The sequence below is a fragment of the Patella vulgata genome, chromosome 1, assembly GCF_932274485.2.
Source record: "Patella vulgata chromosome 1, xgPatVulg1.2, whole genome shotgun sequence".
In the NCBI taxonomy this organism is placed as follows: Eukaryota; Metazoa; Mollusca; class Gastropoda; family Patellidae; genus Patella; species Patella vulgata.
In genome coordinates, this window is record NC_065879.2 from 49134345 (window position 1) to 49146835 (window position 12491).

The 12491-nt window shown below is 37.7% G+C and overlaps 1 long non-coding RNA gene across 1 annotated transcript; it reads right to left on the reverse strand.

Moving 5' to 3' along the window:
* Window positions 1-5359: 5359 nt before the first annotated feature.
* On the reverse strand, window positions 5360-7085 carry LOC130010867 (uncharacterized). The gene is made up of 3 exons (XR_008786166.1): window positions 6652-7085; window positions 5950-6319; window positions 5360-5817 (listed from the first exon to the last, which is right to left on the reverse strand). It is a non-coding gene; the product is annotated as an uncharacterized LOC130010867 (long non-coding RNA).
* Window positions 7086-12491: the final 5406 nt, after the last annotated feature.

A 12491-nucleotide genomic window follows, 5' to 3' on the forward strand; every position in this document is an offset into this window, starting at 1 on the left:
TGACATCCAATGAATGAATGAATGAAATGGGGTTTAACATCCTACTCCTAAACTGGGCTAATGAAGACGGGCATATGCCATACAGTGTGCTAAGTGTCCCGGGCAGTGGCACTACGGCCTACTCTTATATCGAATTCCAAATGCCAAGGGATCTTTTACGCGCACACCAATGTGTACACAGGACCTCGGTTTTCCGTATCATCCGAATGACTAGACAGCTGTCCTTGTCAGGCCCACCGTCCTACATCACTGACAAGGGGAACCCACGCCAGAAAATCTGGATGAACTTTCTCGGCCAATGCAGGGATCGAACACCCGACCTCCAGGCTAGCGAGCCAGCGTCTTACCCACGTGATCATCCTGGACTGACGTCCAGACAGGGGGGTGAGTCAGGTGAACGACATGATATACCGGTACGCAGGGGCGGATTGGGACCGGGAACCGGCCTGGGCTCCAGTGTCGGAGCGGCCCCTTTTACTGAACGCCGAGCCCGGACGGGGGGTCCGCGGGGCTCTCCCCCGGGAAATTTTGAAAAATGAACCCCAAATATGCGATTTGGTGGCATATCGTCTCGCACTCATATTCAGCCAACAGACCAGCTATCATCAAATTTTGCTGAGTTACGTACCATCGGCAGACGTTTCTGGCGTATCCCCACAAACAAGGTGCAGATAACTTAATAATTAGTAAATTTGCGGGCGACAGTGTCGGGTGAATCCGATGAAATTTTCGGATGAAATTCGGAATCCCCATTGCAGGATTCCGAATTCCCGCCCACATCCAGCACACCCGGCCCAGAAAGTCTATTATACCAGCCCATTCCAGACTCCAGTGATGGCGTGGCGGCCCGTAATCATCGCTACATGGCCGGTCCAATACATGCCCCCCACCCCCCTTGTATAATGTTAAGCAGAAAAGGGTTTTTTTTTAGACGAATTGGAAAAAATTAATTTTTTCATTTTTTCTCCGACCAGCCCTTCGGGCGATCGCCCGATGGCCCAATCCGCCCCTGCCGGTACGGTCACATGAAAATGTGAGAAACTTCCAAAATGTGTGCATTTAAAAAACAGTAAGCTTATATTATCCAACATTGATATAAATGTAAATTATTGTCATAAGAGTTGAAATAATAGTGGATTTGGTTACAAGTTGAACTTCACATGCCACATGAAATGTGTGGTAACCTGATATCTAGGAAACCGCTAACCGGAAGTGGTTGAAATTTTGCCTACTCGGAGTTATTATTTTTGTTATCATTTTCTGTAAGATTCATTGAAATCGGTTGGTAATTGCGGTATGTAGCCGTGCCACATGAAATGTGTGGTAACCTGATATCTCGGAAACCGCTACTCTGAGACATTATTAATGTTATCATATTCTGTAAGTGGTAACCTGATATCTCGGAAACCGCTAACCGGAAGTGGTCGAAATTTTGGCTACTCTGCGATATTATTAATGTTATCATATTCTGTAAGTTTCATGGATATCGGTTGATAATTGTTGCCTGTAGCCGTGCCACATGAAATGTGTTGTAACCTGATATCTCCGAAACCGCTAACCGGAAGTGGTCGAATTTTTACCTACTCTGAGATATTATTAATATTATCGTTATCTGTAAGTTTCATTGCAATCGGTTGATAATTGCGGTACGGAGACTTGCCACATGTGGCAAATAGTCTTCGGATTGTCTTACCACATGTGGCAAATAGACAATTTGGTATAAAGAACAGCCAATATTCATATAAATTACAGTTGGTAAATAAAATTGGTATTTTTTTGGTGAATGTGTTTAATAATTAATGTCAATTTATCACCCCAGAGAGAGAGAGAGAGAGAGGGAGGTGTTAATATGGGGGTTACCGCACATTTCATGTGGCACGGCTACAGACTGCAATTACCAACCTATTTCAATGAAACTTGCAGATTATAATTACATTAATAATATCTCAGAGTAGCCAAAATTACGACCACTTCTGGTTAGCAGTTTCGGAGATATCGGGTTACCACACATTTTACCTACTCTGAGATATTATTAATGTTATCGTTATCTGTAAGTTTCATTGAAATCGGTACGGAGACTTGCCACATGTGGCAAATAGTCTCCAGATTGTCTTACCACATGTGGCAAATAGCCCCCCCCCCCCCCGCCCCAGCCTTACATAAATGTGGACCTACAATGTACATATATTTTTTATTATTTTAAATTAAAATTGACAATTTGGTATAAAGAACAGCAAATATTCATATAAATTACAGTTGGTAAATAAAATTGGTATTTTTTTGGTGAATGTGTTTAATAATTAATGTCAATTTAACACCCCAGAGAGAGAGAGGGGGGGTAATATCCACTGGACACAAACTAGGTCATTTCGGGACTAACATATGTTTCAATTTTATTTCAATAATTCGCTTACGCGTAGGGGTTTTTAGCAGTGGGAGAAAACCGGATCACCCCAAATAACAAACCAGCGGCTGCCAGGCAGGATACGCCCACATTTTGCAAGAGATGGGTAGAGAAAAAGCTAAAAACAAACGGGATTTTTTTGTACAATCAGGGGCAATAATCCAGAAAGTTATGGTCTGAAATGCGCAAATATCAAAAGGGACTGGGATCTTTGGGATATAAAGATAGATTTTAAGTTTCAGAAGAATCGGATAAAAACTGTGACCTCTAGAGGGTCGACAACCTTCGTATTGCATAGTATTATAATATGGGTTGTTCCATGCTAACTGTTTTAATCCTCATATAGGAGCTATAGATTATTGAGATTAATGATATATCAACATTACGATTTCTTATTTACATTTCATATTTATCTTTCATTTTTTTGTTCTTACTCCGTATTCGTAATGAAGATTAAGGGTTTATTAGTATCAACGGTTATTTTAGTTTAATTGTATATTTCCCTCCCTTTAAGGGTTTCTTATAGATTAATATTAATAATAGTTCATAGGTATTAGGTTTAACTTTGAATGGCTTCTGATTTAACTCCCTTTAAGGGTTTCTTATAGATTAATATTAATAATAGTTCATAGGTATTAGATTTAACTTTGAATGGCTTCTGATTTAACTCTTAATTAGCTTATTGTTATCCACTTGTATATTGTATATAAGGGTTTCTTATTGATTAATAATAGTTTTCATAGGTATGAGGTTTAACTTTATGGCTTCTGATTCAAACTCTTAATTAGTTTATTGTTATCCACTTGTATATTGTATATAAAGGTTTCTAATTCATTAATAATAGTTTTCATAGGTATGGGGTTTAACTTTATGGCTTCTGATTCAATCTCTTAATTAGTTTATTGTTATCCACTTGTATATAACCTTCTGTAACATGTTTGATTGTATCATTGCTTGATAACGGTGAGAGTTTGAAAACTGTCCGTATTTATATTATTATCGTAAGTTCACTACAACACATATACAAAACATCTCCGATAACAAATCTTTCCAATTACCTAAACCATACTTTAATTTGACATCTTATAATAACCAAACTATACTATTTCTTTTCTATTACTTTTATACAAGATATTTTGTATTCTATTGTATATATGTATAATGCCAAGTTTTATTGTCATGTCTTTAGAACTGTTTAGGTGTATTGAAATATTAATTACTTGTAAAGTGTAACGTGAAAACAATAAAAAAAAAATCCTAATTGAAACGTTGCAGTTAATAAAACCTAGTGAATGTTATCCATAAAGTTGTCATTTTATTATATATCCTGTTCACTAAATGCCCTTCAAAGATATCATTTTAGATATATTTCATTTAGATCCTGTTATAAGGTACACACATTCTTTATGCATCTGTAACTGTAAGTTATGGTAATAGCATGATATTAAAATTGAGAAAATTGTGTTAATGCTGTATTTTTTTTATTAATGGCTAGTTTAATTATTATATTTATTGAAATTAGATGCCAGGTTTTAGCAGCAAACAATTAAAATGTTTTATACCCATACTTTTTCTCGACTCTTTGATGAAAATGGATGGGTATACACCGATACACGGCCACTTTAAGCGGCCGTGTATCAGTTGAAAAGGGACAAAAATAACAAAATCATGATTTACATATTTATTTGAACATCTACAACCCGTTTTGAACATCTTATGGTAAAAGAGTTATCATTTTCAACTGTCTCAGCACTTTTCGAATGTGCGTCACTCTCAGTCATATTCTTACATTTTGTCTCACATTTCTTTACATTTTGAAATCTAGTCGCACTTTCACATTTTGTCGCACTTTCACATTTTGTCGCGGCTTATGCTCATCCGCAGCATATAATCCAAATATTTTACTATTATAAATTAATCTCTTGGCATTTTCAACACTATAAACTTCCACATTTTGTCGCGGTTTATGCTCATCCGCAGCATGTAATCCAAATATATTACTAGTATAAATTAATCCATTGGCATTTTCTACACTACAAACTTGAGAACTCTACAATTCCAACTCGCCTTCATTTAATGGCTGTTCTTGTTTTTGTCTGTCAGTGGATGTCAATACCTCGCGAAGTTAATGAATTGATCTGTGTGGAAATTAGCAAATGTACCTTGCTTATCAAAAAAGTTAAAAACCCAATCTTTTGTACTGATCTCGAAGTGTCATCATATTACTATGCAATTGGTATTTTTCCTCGTGTTTGGCAGAATTCGACTCATCTGCATGGCTTTAATTTCTTATTCTGCGAAGGATCGGGCTTCTAAATCTTCGCGATCATTGACATCTCTTGCAGAACTGATATTCTCGGTCTTAGAAATATATATCTGTGACATTATAAAGTAGGATTCTTCGACGAATTTCCGCATTCATTTCTGCCATCCACTACAATCGACGCAGCAAGGATGTTGGCAAAACAACAAGAAATGGCTATTGTACATAATGATTGGATGACGTTTGCTTTTCTCAACCAATCAATGTCCCTGCTATGAACATTTTCCCTGACCTGATTTAAACCGTGAAATGCACGTGTGGTGTACCGACATCATTTACCTGAGTAGAAATAAGCGTTTGCCATAAGATAATTGGGGGGTGGGGGTGGGGGCTCTGAATGGGAAACTTTGATAAATGTGTGAAATGTAAAATGCTTTTGAAATTGGGAAAAATAGAAAAAATAGAAAAAATCTCTATTTCTCGAAAAAGTATTTATTTTAAGTCAGTTATATACCTTGTTTTCTCGGTGTATGGGTTGATACACCTTGAAAACAAGGTATATAACTATTACTTACTGACATATTTACAAAATTAGTCTCTGGTATAAAATTTTTGAATATAATTAATTATGTACAAATTTTATATAGTTATGAATTTCTTTACAGAGTTTCTATAAAGTCAAATCAAATTGAGAATAAAAACTGTGAAGAAAATACTTTGATTAATAAAATGGTACAGACAGAGAAAATAGTTGATGCTATCGCAGGTTAGTTAAACTCATTTTATAGACTTGTAGATTTTTTATAAGATATGGCTGTAAATGTTCAACATAAAAACATGATTATTTTGAAACAAGTTGCTGCATGGTTTCTTTTTCGGGATATATTCTCTCTATGCAGAATCCTGTCTTGTAAAAGTGACAAAGTTGCAAAATTGTGCCCCAGTTATGAGAAGTTGTCCCTGAATCTGAAACCAGTGAATATGGTTTCTAGACAATTTATATTCATCTTCATCATCATTTTGAATTATAAAGAAATCTTTCAGTTTATTACATGCTTCTGTAAGTGTCAAATCTCAAGCGGAGAAGGACATTTAATTTTAACGAGCCAAGTCTCGCCTTTAATACAAACAATTGCATCTGGTGTAGCACCTAAAAATGAAAAAGCAGGATTTATTACAAGTCCAATGTCATGAATATGATTCCCAGTCTGTTTGATATACATTTGTTTAGCAATGGTTTCGTTTGCTTGCTTATAAGAAGTGGGAACAGAATAAAAATTACCTTTGTCAAATGTGTTTTTAAAAATGAATTGTTTATTCTTTCTTTTCATAATAGCTCCAAAATTTGAGGCAGTAACACCACACTTTCTTTCGTTCATCCAGGTCTTATTATTATTTCTTGTAAATCTCTCTATTTTTAAGGCTTCATCTTGCTTTACATCTATTTATTTCCACTCAACTTTCATCTTTTCTATCTGATTTAAATCTAAATGTACATCAACTGGTTTTGGAAAAACTATTTCACCACATTTATCAGGGTTCTCTGTTCTCGGTTGAGTTGTCACTTGCATAAGAGGTGCTTGAAATACATATTGTAATCTATTTACTGTATATATTTTTCAGGATTTCAATCATGGACATCTTGGCATTTGCTGCAGAAAATATAAAAATTAAGGAAAAATATGCAAAATTAACTGTGGAAAATGAAAATCTTAAATGCAGTCAAGTTCATCAAGTATGGCCACACACAAATATTATCATTTAAAACTGATTTTGGCTGACTTGTCTGTTGCATTTTAACAAATTTTATGCGATTCCGTACTGAGAAATAAAAATGGAATATAAAATACTGCATTATGTCTTCTTTGTTACTGAAAATACAGGGGGATAACTAATGATATTGTTTTTATTACGGTTTTGCATCTGCGGTTTTGCTAAAAATACCTAAACTGGCCCAAATCAATGTAGATACATTATTACATACATGATATGCAAGTGGGGATCCAATAAGTTGAGGGCCAATAATGGGTGTTGTTATGGAGTCTGCTGTGCTGCTCACCAAGTATGAGATTGGACTGTCCTTCAAGGTTTGAAGATGTAGTATATATTGGTATCTGATACTTGAATTTTTCTAAAAAAGAAAGTATTAAGCTACAAAGCAAGCATACCATTATTTAAAGAAATTGCATTTGACACTCCTTGTATACTGAGCGCCATGGAAAACGCATCACTTTTTTTCCCAAATATTTTATTACTAGGTGGTTTTGTATTTATAATATTATGCAATACTATGAACTATTGTTTCACACAATGCTCCCAAACGCAAAAAATATCGGCCCGTGTGCAAAAAAAAAATTGCACGAGATGCACATGAAAAACCCAATATTCACGTGCAGCATTGTGTGTGAGCCCTTTAAAAGCATGTTTTCAACATGTAGCTCAAGACAGTTACATCTGGGTCACTCACCTGCGTGACAGATTCCGCCCAGCGACTCGAACAGGTGCAGCAGTCGTCGGAAGACAAGGACCAGTAAGAGCCAACACCAAAAGACGTCGTCTAAGAGAAGTAGGACTCCGTGCACGACGACCTTATGTTGGAGCTATCCTCAGGTCAGGGCCCATAAACCAGGAAGTTGCATCTGATATGCACAAACATCGAAAGGAACTACTTGCGGTTATAAAGATACATTTCAAGCCCCAAGTTTTATCATAACCAGATAAAAATTGTGACCGTCCACCAGCTAAAGTAACCAGCGGCTGGCAGGCAGGATACGCCCACATTTTCGAGAGATGGATAGAGAACAAGCTAAAAAGAAAGTGATTTTGCCAACAATCAAGGGCCATAATTCAGGAAAACACAAATCGATATACGCAAATATTGAAAGGAACCGAGATCTTTGGGTTATAAACTTACATTTCACGTTTCAACAAAATAGGATAAAAATTGTGACCTCTATAGGGTACACAACCTTGATATACCTGATACCATATTTTTACGCTATTTTAGAACTAGGGGCGGACATTTTGCCTGTCAGTTCTGGGCCGATTTTTACAAAATTCGAACTCAGCCGTCCTTAGGGTGTAACGTTGATACACTAAAACGTTTTTTTTTTAAATCGGATAAAAATTATGACCTCTATAGGGTCCACAAGCTAAAAACGCGATTTTCCCTACAATCAAGGGCCATAATTCAGGAAATTACAATTCGATATGGGCAAATATCGAAAGGAACCGGGATCGTTGTGTTATAAACTTACATTTCAAGTTTCAACAAAATCGGATAAAAATTGTGACCTCTATAGGGTCAACAACCTTGATATACCATATTTTTACGCTATTTGAGAACGAAGGGCGGCCATTTTGTCTGTCAGTTTTGGGCTGTTTTTTTTACGAAATTCGAACCCAGTCGTCCTTAGGGTGAAACGGTGATATACTAAAAAAAATTTTTTTAAATCGGATAAAAATTATGACCTCTATAGGGTCCACAAGCCAAAAAACGCGATTTTTCGTACAATCAGGACCCATAATTCAGGAAGTTACGGTCCGATATGCGCGAATATCGAAAGGAACCGAAATCTTTGGGTTATAAACTTACATTTCAAGTTTCATCCAAATAGGATTAAAATTGTGACCTCTATAGGGTCTACAACCTTGATATACCATATTTTTACGCTATTTGAGAAAGAAGGGCGGCCATTTTATCTGTCAGGTTTGGACCGATTTTCACGAAATTCGAACTCGGCCATCCTTAGGGTGTAACGGTGATATAATAATACGTTTTTTAAATCAGATAAAAATTATGACCTCTATAGGGTCTACAAGCTAAGTATGCAAGTGGGGATCCAATAAGTTGAGGGCCAATAATGGGTGTTGTTATGGAGTCTGCTGTGCTGCTCACCAAGTATGAGATTGGACTGTCCTTCAAGGTTTGAAGATGTAGTATATATTGGTATCTGATACTTGAATTTTTCTAAAAAAGAAAGTATTAAGCTACAAAGCAAGCATACCATTATTTAAAGAAATTGCATTTGACACTCCTTGTATACTGAGCGCCATGGAAAACGCATCACTTTTTTTTCCCAAATATTTTATTACTAGGTGGTTTTGTATGTATAATATTATGCAATACTATGAACTATTGTTTCACACAATGCTCCCAAACGCAAAAAATATCGGCCCGTGTGCAAAAAAAAATTGCACGAGATGCACATGAAAAACCCAATATTCACGTGCCGCATTGTGTGTGAGCCCTTTAAAAGCATGTTTTCAACATGTAGCTCAAGACAGCTACATCTGGGTCACTCACCTGCGTGACAGATTCCGCCCAGCGACTCGAACAGGTGCAGCAGTCGTCGGAAGACAAGGACCAGTAAGAGCCAACACCAAAAGACGTCGTCTAAGAGAAGTAGGACTCCGTGCACGACGACCTTATGTTGGAGCTATCCTCAGGTCAGGGATCATCACCGTCAGCGGTGATATGGGCTCAAGGACACCAGACATGGAGAAGAGTAGACTGGCAAAGTGTGCTCTTCAGTGATGAGAGTCGCTTTCATCTTTATCACGCTGATGGCCGTCAGCGTGTATGGAGACGTTTTGGGGAAGGCCTTCGAAACGAATCGATGGGGTGGGGAAGTGTAATGGTGTGGGGAGGCTTCACATTTCATCACCGGACCGCCCTACACATTTGCAGGGGTCGCGTTAATGCTGTAGCCTACCGTGATGATGTTTTGCAACCAATTGTTGTTCCGATGTTTCGAGCGCACCCATAACTTCAGCATTTCCAACAGGATAATGCACGTCCGCATACCGCCCGTTTTAGTATGGACTACCTGGCTGCTAACAACATCATTGTCTTGGACTGGCCAGCCATGTCTCCGGACATGGCACCGATAGAACATGTCTGGTATGAGATTGGACGCCGTCTGTATCGGAGACCACAGATGCACACCATTGCTGCTTTAGAAGCTGCTCTTGTCCAAGAATGGAGGGGATCACGTGGCTAAGTGGGTAAGACGCTAGCCTGGAGGTCGGGATTTCGATCCCTGCATTTGCCGAGAAAGTTCATCCAGATTTTCCGGCGTGGTTCTCCCTTGTCAGTGATGCAGGACGGAGGGGCTGACAAGGAAAGCTGTCTAGTCGTTCGGATGGGACGAAAAACCGAGGTCCCGTGTACACATTGGCGTGCACGTAAAAGATCCCTTGGCAGTTGGAATTCGATATAAGAGTAGGCCGTAGTGCCGCTGTCCGGGCAAAATTTCCCTCATAGCACACTGTATGGCGTATGCCTGTCTTCATTAGCCCAGTTTAGGAGCAGAACAGTAGGACGTTAAACCCCATTTCATTTCATTTCATGTCCAAGAATGGAACAATTTGCCCCAGGCCTTCTTTCAAACATTGGTAAATTCCATGCGACGTCGCTGCACAGCGTGCGTAAGACCCCGTGGAGGACACACGCGCTACTGACATCTGTGTCATACTTTTGGTTTTGACCCATCTGACTTTGTACCGTTGATTACAGATTAAAAATCCATAAGTGTACAAATGTGTTGTTATTGATGTGTTTACTGAGACGAAAATATCAGACAAATAGCTCTTGGAATGGCTACAGATGCAAGGAAATGACGAATAATTTTCTTGCCCCCCTTTTCAAAATTCCTAGATCCGCCCCTGAATAACCATTTCTATACACAAAGAACAACTTTAATCGTAAGCCCATTTGAAATTTACAGTGAATATGGAATTTTCCGATGACTATGCATAACATGTACAATAGATCGCAGTCATTTCTCTGCCAATCAACGCTGTGAATCTAATTACCATGTACCGTTCCATGTACCGTTCCATGTACTACGGGTGTAGTAAATGAGGTTAAACTTCGGCGCGAAAATTGCACGGGATCATACGTGGAATTCCTGGTGCCGTTTGGTGAGTGATTAAACTGTCAATGCAATTGTAAAATCTTTTATTATAAAGAAGATAAATGATGTTAGACATTATAACCTAATCGTATCAAAAACATTTATGCATCCATCAATTAAATGTTGTTTAAACTCCAATCAACAAATAATACGAGTCTACTTGATTACAAAAACACCGGTGAGCAATAATTATTGGGTAAATAGTATTAATTATAAACAACTGATGAGTTTGTGTACGATTCTACTCTTAGTTCATTCGTGAGGTATTACGCACGCGTTCCACCTAGAGTGATGTCTTTGATCTGGCCGGCGTAAAAAAAGATAATTACCTAATCAACATTCTTAATTCGACTAACACTCACTGCTAACACCAACGTGTAAATTAATTTATGACCCATGCCTGTATAACTTTTATAGTCTGATTGATTAATTAATGGCAAATATTAACGACACTACACTTTATGTGGAAAAGCTAAGTGCTCGCAGTAAAAACCACATAGCTGGACCCGTATATTATTTACATATTAAAAGTGTTCGTCCAATAGGTTCCATATTGTAAAAAAATAATTAAGAGTTCAAGACTTCAAAGTTTAAAAGTTGTAGGCACTCTAAATTGGATCTTAAATTAAAATGAATTACAAAACAAATTATTCCGTAGTCAATTAATTTATTTAATTAGGGGGATTAAGGAATCCTTCAGGCGTTAAAGAATACACACGCCGGCTGTATATCGGCAATTAAGGAATAAACATTTGAGGGGATTAAGAGTGTTTTCGATAATTGGCAAAGTCGTTTTTACGGGAGGTTTACTTTTACGACTTTGAACCAGATTGGCGTGAACTTGCCGTAAAGTGGATATAGTAACCACTGGCTAAACGCATTAAAAAGTTTTTCCTCCATCTTATGTGCACTTTAACATAATGGATTTAGCTGTTCAAGTCATAAAGATTCATTGAAAATTAATATACTTGTTCGTCTCAAGACTTTAAACTCTGTGTGTCAATCTGAAGTCAATCGGATGATAACTTTAGCCTCTAGAGCGCCCACAAGTTTTTTCAAAGTGATCAAGGGCCATAACTCTGACAGTAATTATCGGAAATCGCTGAAAATCAATAGGCTTCTTCGTCTCATCACCTTAAACACTGTGTATAAATTTAAAGTCAATCAGATATTAACTTTAGCCTCTAGAGCGTCCACAAGATTTTTCAAAATGATCAAGGGCCATAACTCTGGCAGTAATTATCGGAAATCGCTGAAAATCAATAGGCTTCTTCGTCTCATGACCTTAAACACTGTGTATAAATTTAAAGTCAAATTGGATATTAACTTTGACCTCTAGAGCGTCCTCAAGATTTTTTGAAGTGATCAAGGGCCATAACTCTGGCAGTAATTATCGAAAATCGCTGAAAATCAATAGGCTTCTTCGTCCATGACCTTAAACACTGTGTATAAATTTAAAGTCAATCGGATATGGACGCCGGACCCTTTGACGGACGCGACAACAATCATTTCAATGTGGGCGTATAAAAATCGTGACCTCTATAGGGTCCACAAGCTAAAAACGTGATTTTTCGTACAATCTTGGGCTATAATCCATGAAGTTACGTTCCGATACATGCCAATATCGAAAGGAACCAAGATCTTAGGGAGATAAACCTATATTTCAAGTTTCCTTGAAATCAGATAAAAATTGTGACCTGTAGAGTGTCCACAAAAACAACTGTGTACGGACGGATGGACAGGGGCGACGACAATATACGTCCACATGAAAATGTGGGCGTATAAAAATATAGTTTGCCAGGCAACAAAAAATATGCCCACAACAGCTAATTCGTTCGAGCAGTTGACAAAGGTTGTGTCATATCTATTCTCTTGTTTGTAATGGGCCTATGGGGGCATATATAAG